A 7,450-nucleotide genomic window follows, 5' to 3' on the forward strand; every position below is an offset into this window, starting at 1 on the left:
TTAAAATAGTGGTAATGGTTGAACAACAATGTGAATGGACTTAATAGCATTGAACTGTACACTTAAAAATGGTTAAAATGGCAAGTTTTATGTTATGTGTATTTTATTATAAATTTTTTTTAAATGTTGATAGATATTGCCAAATTGTCCTAAAAGAGGCTTTAGCATTCCCCTCTCCCACTCCTAGGACATAGGACAGTGCTTGCGTTGCCCACAATGTGCTGAGCCCAGTGCTAGATCAACAGTCACCAGGTGGTGGCACAGAGGGACTTGGTGGATATAAAGACCAGCGGTACCTTTATAGGAGCAGTAGCAGAAAAGTCCAGTTTCAGAAATAGAAGAGGAAGCTCCAGGAGGGGAGGGCTATTAGTCATTTCTCTGTCTTCCTGGAGTTTCATCCACCTCTGGGCTTCCTTTTCCGAATCACTTCAACCCCATCCAAGGTTCTACTTCTCTTTGGCTGTCTGACCTCAGTGAGGACAGCGGTCTAGGACCCTGCTTCCCCTTAAGGAAAATTAACCCCAAAATGGAAATTCAGCAGAAAGATTACTGTATGACCTTTCAAAGCCATATGACTCTGTGTAACAACCTGCCTGTGAGTCATCTGATTTCATGAGGGATGTAACTTGTTTGACCTACAATTTACAATTGGCTAGACCAGGCTCTGTAAAGCCACACTTAATGTGTAAAAGAGTGATAAGTTTTGCAAATGACTTTCTTTCTGGTAAAGATGTAAATGATTTCTGTCTGGTAGAAAAGAAGCCCAAAGGTCACCATTTGATTGCCCAATAAGGACGCTAACCTGTTGAGTAACTCGGCTGTCTTATTTTAACATTCCTCCTGTTCACTGAGTGAATATCCTTCAGTCTGTTCTCCTCTGAACTAGCTTTGTTATCCTACTGGTTCCCTCCTTCATGAGCTAAAGAAATATTTGACAAGGGCTCACCATGTACTTGTATACGAGCTCTGTTTTTAACTTTTTGAAAATTAAACTTTGACACTCTTAGCCCAGCTGTAGGAGGCTTTTGAAATGACTTTGCTAAACATGAAAGAAAGAGAATAAACAAGGAATTTAAGAAGCACCAAAACAGTCCGGCTTCCGATCTGATCACAGTTAAGGTGTTATCTCCTTCAGGCCTTGTGTGTTCCCAGAGATGACAGAGTTGTGCAGAAGGCCACCCTGACCCTCCTGGGTTTCCTTCCTTGCTCCCCACCATCTGCACAGACGGGGCCATCTGACCAGCTGCCAACCCCATGCCTTCCGGCCTCCAGAGTTAGACCAGGAGAGTGTCAATGTCTACCACTCAGGTTTGGACTGTTATGCGATCTGGGGCTCCACCCTTCCCAGAAGGGTTAGCAAGACTCTAAGGATCAGTCACTGCTGGATCCTCCGTCCTCCTGACTCTGCCCGGTTTGTTTGTTGTTTGTTTGTGTATTAATGGAAGTACTGAGGATTGAACCCAAGGCCTCGTGCATGTTAATCACGCACTCCATCGCGGAGCTATTACCCCCACCCACTCCCCGGGCGCTGCCTGGGACTCCTCCAAGTTCTATAGGAAAACCCCATACTCACTGTACCTGACTCAGATGTGGGCTGGGACGTCCTCAGCCTCAGGGAGTGGCCCCGTCCTTAAGCTTTACATTGAAATGGTTCCACCTGTGCCTTCCTGGGCTTTTCCCTTCTCGCGGACACCTCCTGCCAGTTTTCCTGTTCCCACTACACGCCTCAGTCAGGCACCGCAGCTGTTTCTTTCTCTAGGTCCTAGTCCTAGAACCCAGCTCTCTCTTGATTTTTGCAGAGCCATCACTTGCCCAGAGCAGCTGCGTGCAGCAGACCTGCATATAGGCTGGAGAGAGGCCACCGTGCAGCCCCGCGAAGCCCCGCGTCCACACCTGCAGCCGGACCTGCGAGCGCGCCTGCGCTCTGGGCTGTTCCGCCGGCTCTCCCGCCCCAGGCCTCGCTCTGCGCTGTCTGGACATGAAGCGCTCGGTTCTCCTCTCTGTAAGCCTCTCCGCGTGTCCTCCCTTCTCTCCCCTGCCTCGCAGCCTCTCTCTCCAGGGCTGCCTCTAGGAATTCTAAATTCCCCCCACTTCCCCTGGGAAGGCGAAGCCGCGCCTTTGGCCTGGACCTGAGTGAGAGGGCGCCGAGGCCCAGAGGGATAATCCCGGACCCAGAGCCACGCCCCTCAGGCAAAATAAGCCGCTCCTCCAGGATGCGAGGGTGGCAGCAGTCGGTACCTCTTTTAAAAAGCCAGCTTTTCTTCTCCCACCACACACGGGACAGAGCAATACAAATGAATAGCAAAATGGAGGAAGGGAAGAGGAAATGTCTCCTGTCACGGGGCTCTCAGGGAAACCACTCCTAAATTTATCATGTATTGTAAATATTATATTCTCTCTCTCAGAGTCCAAAAAAGAGCTGAATTAAGAACTGCCCTTTGGGAAGAACCTAGTTTTCCTAAAGGCTCAAGAAGTCTTCCGGGCAGAGATCATTCATATCTGACTCCAGGCACATGGTCCAAGGGCTCTTTGCTGAACCACAAAATAGGTTCCTCCCCCCTGGGTGCTGCAAGCAGCCATGAAGTGGTCAGAACCAAAACAGCAGCATGAGACCTGCTGAGCCAGCAAAATATCCTGCACCAGGCATGGACTCGGAGCCTCCATTCTCTAGGCAGCAAAAGAAATCAAGAAATCAAGGAACAGTTGAGCCGCATGTTGCAATTTCTTAAAATAAAACTAATTTTGAATTTCATCAAGGCTTCATTTTGTTTTGCAATACAAGGATACCTCGTTTTTGTGTGTGTGTTTTGCTTTGTTGCACTTTGTAGATACTACATTTTATACAAACTGAAGGCTTGTGGCAACCCTGCATTGGCCAAGTCTTTTGGTGCCATTGTTGCAACAGCATTTGCTCACTTTGTGCCTGACTGTCGCATTTTGCTAATTCTCCTAACATTTCAAGCTTTTTCATTATTATTATGTTTGTTATGGTGATGGTGATCAGAGATCTTTGGTATCACTACTGCAACTCTGACGGCTCAAATGATCTGATTTTTAAGCAATAAGGCATTTTTAAATTAAGGTATGCACTTTTTTTTAGACATAATGCTATAGCATACTTAATTGACTACAGTATAGTTTAAAATTAACTTTTATATACACTGGGAAACCAAAAACATTCATGTGACTTGCTTTATTGTGATGACTTGGAACCTACCCTGCAGTATCTCCGAGGCATGCCTGTATTACACATATGTTCTTTACCTGTTATGTTGTCTCAGTTTTCACAAAGGAGACTTTCTTTTGCATGGAGAGGCTGGCCTAAGAAAGCTCAATGTTAACCTTTTTGCTGACTTTGAATATGGGAGGACCCTAGACTATATTGGTCCACTTGGGTTGCCATAGCAACCATAGACTGGTTGGCTTAAACAACAAAAACCTATTTCTCACAGTTCTGGAGGCTGGGAAGCCCAAGATCATGGTGCCGGCAAGGTAGGTTTCATTCTGAGCTCCTTCTTTTGGCCTGTGGGAAGCCTCGATGTGTGATCTCTTCTTCTTGTGTGCACACCAGGAGAGAGAGCTCTCTGATGCCTCTTCTTATGAGGGCACAAATTCCATCAGGAGGGCCCCACCCTCATGACCTTATCTAATCCTAACCACTTCCCAAAGGCCCCACCTCCAGATACCATCACACTGAGGGGATTGGGGCTTCCATCTGTGAGTTTGGAGAAGACACATCCAGTCCATAGCAGGGTCTCAGCCTTTGGGGCAGTCTCTTCAATTCCTAATCTCGTGATGTGAAATGACAACCAAGACCACATGTTGCATTCTCTACTCTGCAAAGTTGCCCTCTTATCTCTCATGACTAGAACTAGAAATGCATATTTTAAATTATTACCTTAGTTTCTAAAGTTTTGTTGTTTTTCTTTTACAGTTCTCTTCAGATACTTCATTAGAATAGTAGGTAGTAGCATTCCTTTGAATTTCAAAAGTGTCTGCCAAATGGCCTTCTTCTGGAGAAAAAGAAATTCATGCTAGCTACAGGAAGATGACAGTTAAGTTCCTCTCCATGGCTATCTAAAAATATCACAGAATGCTACATGTAAAAATGCATTAAAAATGCACAATGACGTTCTCTCCGCTCTTTTAAATCTCCATTTATGGACTGTGATTCATAAGGATGCTGTCACTGGAAAGCATAAAAATCAAGTTTCACCATGGCATTTTTATGACTACCAGGAATATATATATGTAAGACTGAATGATTCTTTCTCCTTTGGTCTTTTCTTTAATGTGTGATTATACTGTTGACTGTACAATCATTCGTGGAACAAGAGTAAACAATGATAGCTAATAACACTGATGGAATTATCCACACGTGCCAGCAACTTGCCAAGGGCTTCCATTGCCTGTCTCTTCTAATCCTCACAAAGCCTCCTGAGGTAGATAGTATTATTATCTGTGAAACCAGACACAAAAATTAATGTTAAGTATTTATAATTGCCTCCTTGCTCTCCTAAGAAGGTAGATTACATGGAGGTCTCTTTCTGTTTCTTGCTGGGGTGCTGTTGGGGAAAGGAAATAGAGAAGCCAGGAGAGAGGGCTACACTGGAGTAGAGAGATGGAGACTCTGAAGGGCTGTAGGAAGTAGAGATAAGAGGGGAGAGGGTAAAGAAAAAGTGAGGGCAGAGCTGAGGGGCGAGGAGGCTGGCCAGGGCTGGCAGGTGGGAGAGGAGGCAAGAGATAAAAGAGGAAAGTGTCAGGTCACTACAGAGGGTAGGAGAATGTGAGGAAAGAGTGGGATATTTGGAAAGGATTTTCCAAAGTTCTGGTACATGAAGTATATATTCCTTTTCTCATAGCTCCAGGAAAACCTCAGTGCATAATCTGCCATATTTCATCTAATCTAAGGCACCATGGACTGTACGATGTAATCAATGGCAAGATATATCATTTCATGTGCTAGGAAGGGAGGGAGGGAGGGAGGAAGGAAGAGAAAACTATCAATTGCAAGCCCCCATGGGTTGAAAACATGTACTAATTTCAAAGAAATACAGTAGATTATTCTTTAATCCCATTACATTCAGATTTATGGGTTTTTTCCCCCTTCTTTTTTATTTGTCAGCACAGTACAGAGCTAAGGCATGACCATCATTATTTGGTGAGGCCAGATCTGAGTTGCCCAGGAAGGCTTGGTTATATTTTTGTTAGATCCATTTCTCACATGAGAAAATTAAGCCTCAGAGAAGCTAAATTACATACCTCTGAGTTCACAGCTATTAAATGGAGAGCCAAAATTCCAACCCAAGTCAGCTTGATTCTGAAACCTGTGTTCTCTGCTTTTTAAGATACATAGTCAATAGTTGGCCAGTATTTTATTAAATCTGTAGTTAGCAACAAAAATAACTTGAATGAAAAAATAACAGCTTTATATAACATCTTTCACTTGTAGCTATGATTCAGAACCTCCTGCCCCATCTGGGGTAAATTGTGAGAAACCATGATTTGGGTTTTGTGATTCAAAAATTCCTTTCTCCTCTTTTCAAATGATCTTGAATCAAATAAGAGTAAGATGGTCAAATGTCCAAATATCCATCAGGAGGGTTTAAATTCAAAGCAGATACACCTCTACTAAGCAAGCATTTTCTCTCCAAAACAATGAAAGGGAAGTCTTTTTGTTATTTGCAGACATAGAAGAACATCAAGCTCTAGAAGCAAGATCCGAGGACAAGTTCTAAGACCAAATATATGAAATGTGAATAGATGAGCAGACCATGAACACAGGAAAAACTGCTCAACCTCACCAACAATCACAAACATCCTGGACTCTCCAGATCCTAGCAGGTACCTGACCACATGGTTTTCCAGCACAACTGGCACTTTTAATGATCTGTGCATCTTTGCTCACCTGATCCTCCATCTGCCTCATGCCCCCCATCTTGCTTATCAAGATCATTCAAGGTGGCATCAAAAGCTGCCTTTTTTGGTGAATCCTTCCCAAATCCTCCAGTAGAATTAAGGGCTCTTTTTAGAATCTCCTGTAATAATTCTGATTTTCTTCCTCCTTATTTTACAGGGACTTGATGAAAGACCTCTCAGCTAGATTATGGGCTCTCTTAAGGCAGGCTGGAGGCATCATTTGCTTGTTCATTGGTCTGTTTTAGATGAAGTCATGTTTGTAGAGCTTGAGCACAGTGGCTGGTGTGTAATAGAGGAGTTGACTGAGGTCCAGAGCAAGGGCCATCGTGAATATGCCACCCCAAATATGCCTCTTTGGCTTAAGGATCATTTTGAGCTCATCATTTTGAGAAACTGCAGACACAGGAGAAACACTGAAAACAGAGTAGAAGTTACCCTTTCATAAGGGACATTTACGTTTACAAACGAAATCTCCACTTGTGGGGTGTCTCCCTCTCTTCACTCTAGGTCACAAGAGACTTATCAGTGAAGAAGGCACTGACTTAAAGCCGCATAACAAAACTTACCCTTGTTTACCGTACATTTCCTGTCAGTCTCCCATAACTTACCTCCCCCCAACTTTTCTTCCTTTGTTTTAGCTGAAGATGACATTTAAGCTCAAGTTCTAGCCACCTCTTTGAGTTACTCTTCCCATATATATAAGATACTTGTTAATAAACTTCTGTTTCTTTTTCTCTTGTTAATCTGTCTTTTGTAACAGAGGCCCCAGCTGAAAACCTGGAAGTGAAGAAGGAAAAGATTTTTTTCCCTCCCCTATACCACCTCGTTAATGGTGGAATCAGATGGAGCTGAGAACCACAGCCCCAGTCTTCCATAAAACACTGGCTCCTGCTGCCGCCCCCTTGGGTGCTCCAATAGCTATTCTTGCTAACAACAAACATGCATAAAAAGCCCAAAAAGTTAGTACATAAGGAATAAAGGGAAACTTTGAGGGGGCAACGTTCTAGTCTTTTTTTTTTTCTTCACAATTAATTACGGAAATTGTCAAATCATTGAATCAAAAAATTGAAATGGATAATAGAATAAACTTTATGTATATTTATCTGTTGTTAACATTTTTGCCCTTTTTTATTTTTGGCTGAATAATATGAAAATAAATTTTACCGCAAAACACTTCACCGCTAATTATTTCAGCATGCATCTCTTAAAAATGACATTTGCCTACAAAACCATAATGATATTATCAATGGTAATAAAAATACTTTCCTAACATCATCTAATGTCCAGTTCAAATTGCCCCCCAACTGTCCCACAAATGTCTTAAAGCTCGGTTTTGTTTTGTTTTTCCAACTAGGATCTAACTGAGGTTTATACATTGCATTTGGTTCTTTAGCTTCTGTTAATATAGAATAATCCTCACTATTTTATTATTTATGACACTGAGTTTTGAAAGATCCAGGTCATAGTCTCACAGAAGGCCCCCTATCTGGCTGTGCGCACCAGATGCTGTCTAACTTGTTTCTCTGGCACC

At 43.0% G+C, this 7,450-nt stretch overlaps 1 long non-coding RNA gene across 1 annotated transcript; it reads left to right on the forward strand.

Moving 5' to 3' along the window:
• Positions 1-3,447: 3,447 nt before the first annotated feature.
• Positions 3,448-7,021, forward strand: LOC140685864 (uncharacterized). Its single transcript, XR_012059297.1, has 4 exons — positions 3,448-3,492; positions 3,935-4,251; positions 5,689-5,844; positions 6,680-7,021. It is a non-coding gene; the product is annotated as an uncharacterized lncRNA (long non-coding RNA).
• The last annotated feature ends 429 nt before the right edge of the window (positions 7,022-7,450 follow it).

This window comes from Vicugna pacos, chromosome 15 (genome assembly GCF_048564905.1).
Source record: "Vicugna pacos chromosome 15, VicPac4, whole genome shotgun sequence".
Taxonomy (NCBI): Eukaryota; Metazoa; Chordata; class Mammalia; order Artiodactyla; family Camelidae; genus Vicugna; species Vicugna pacos.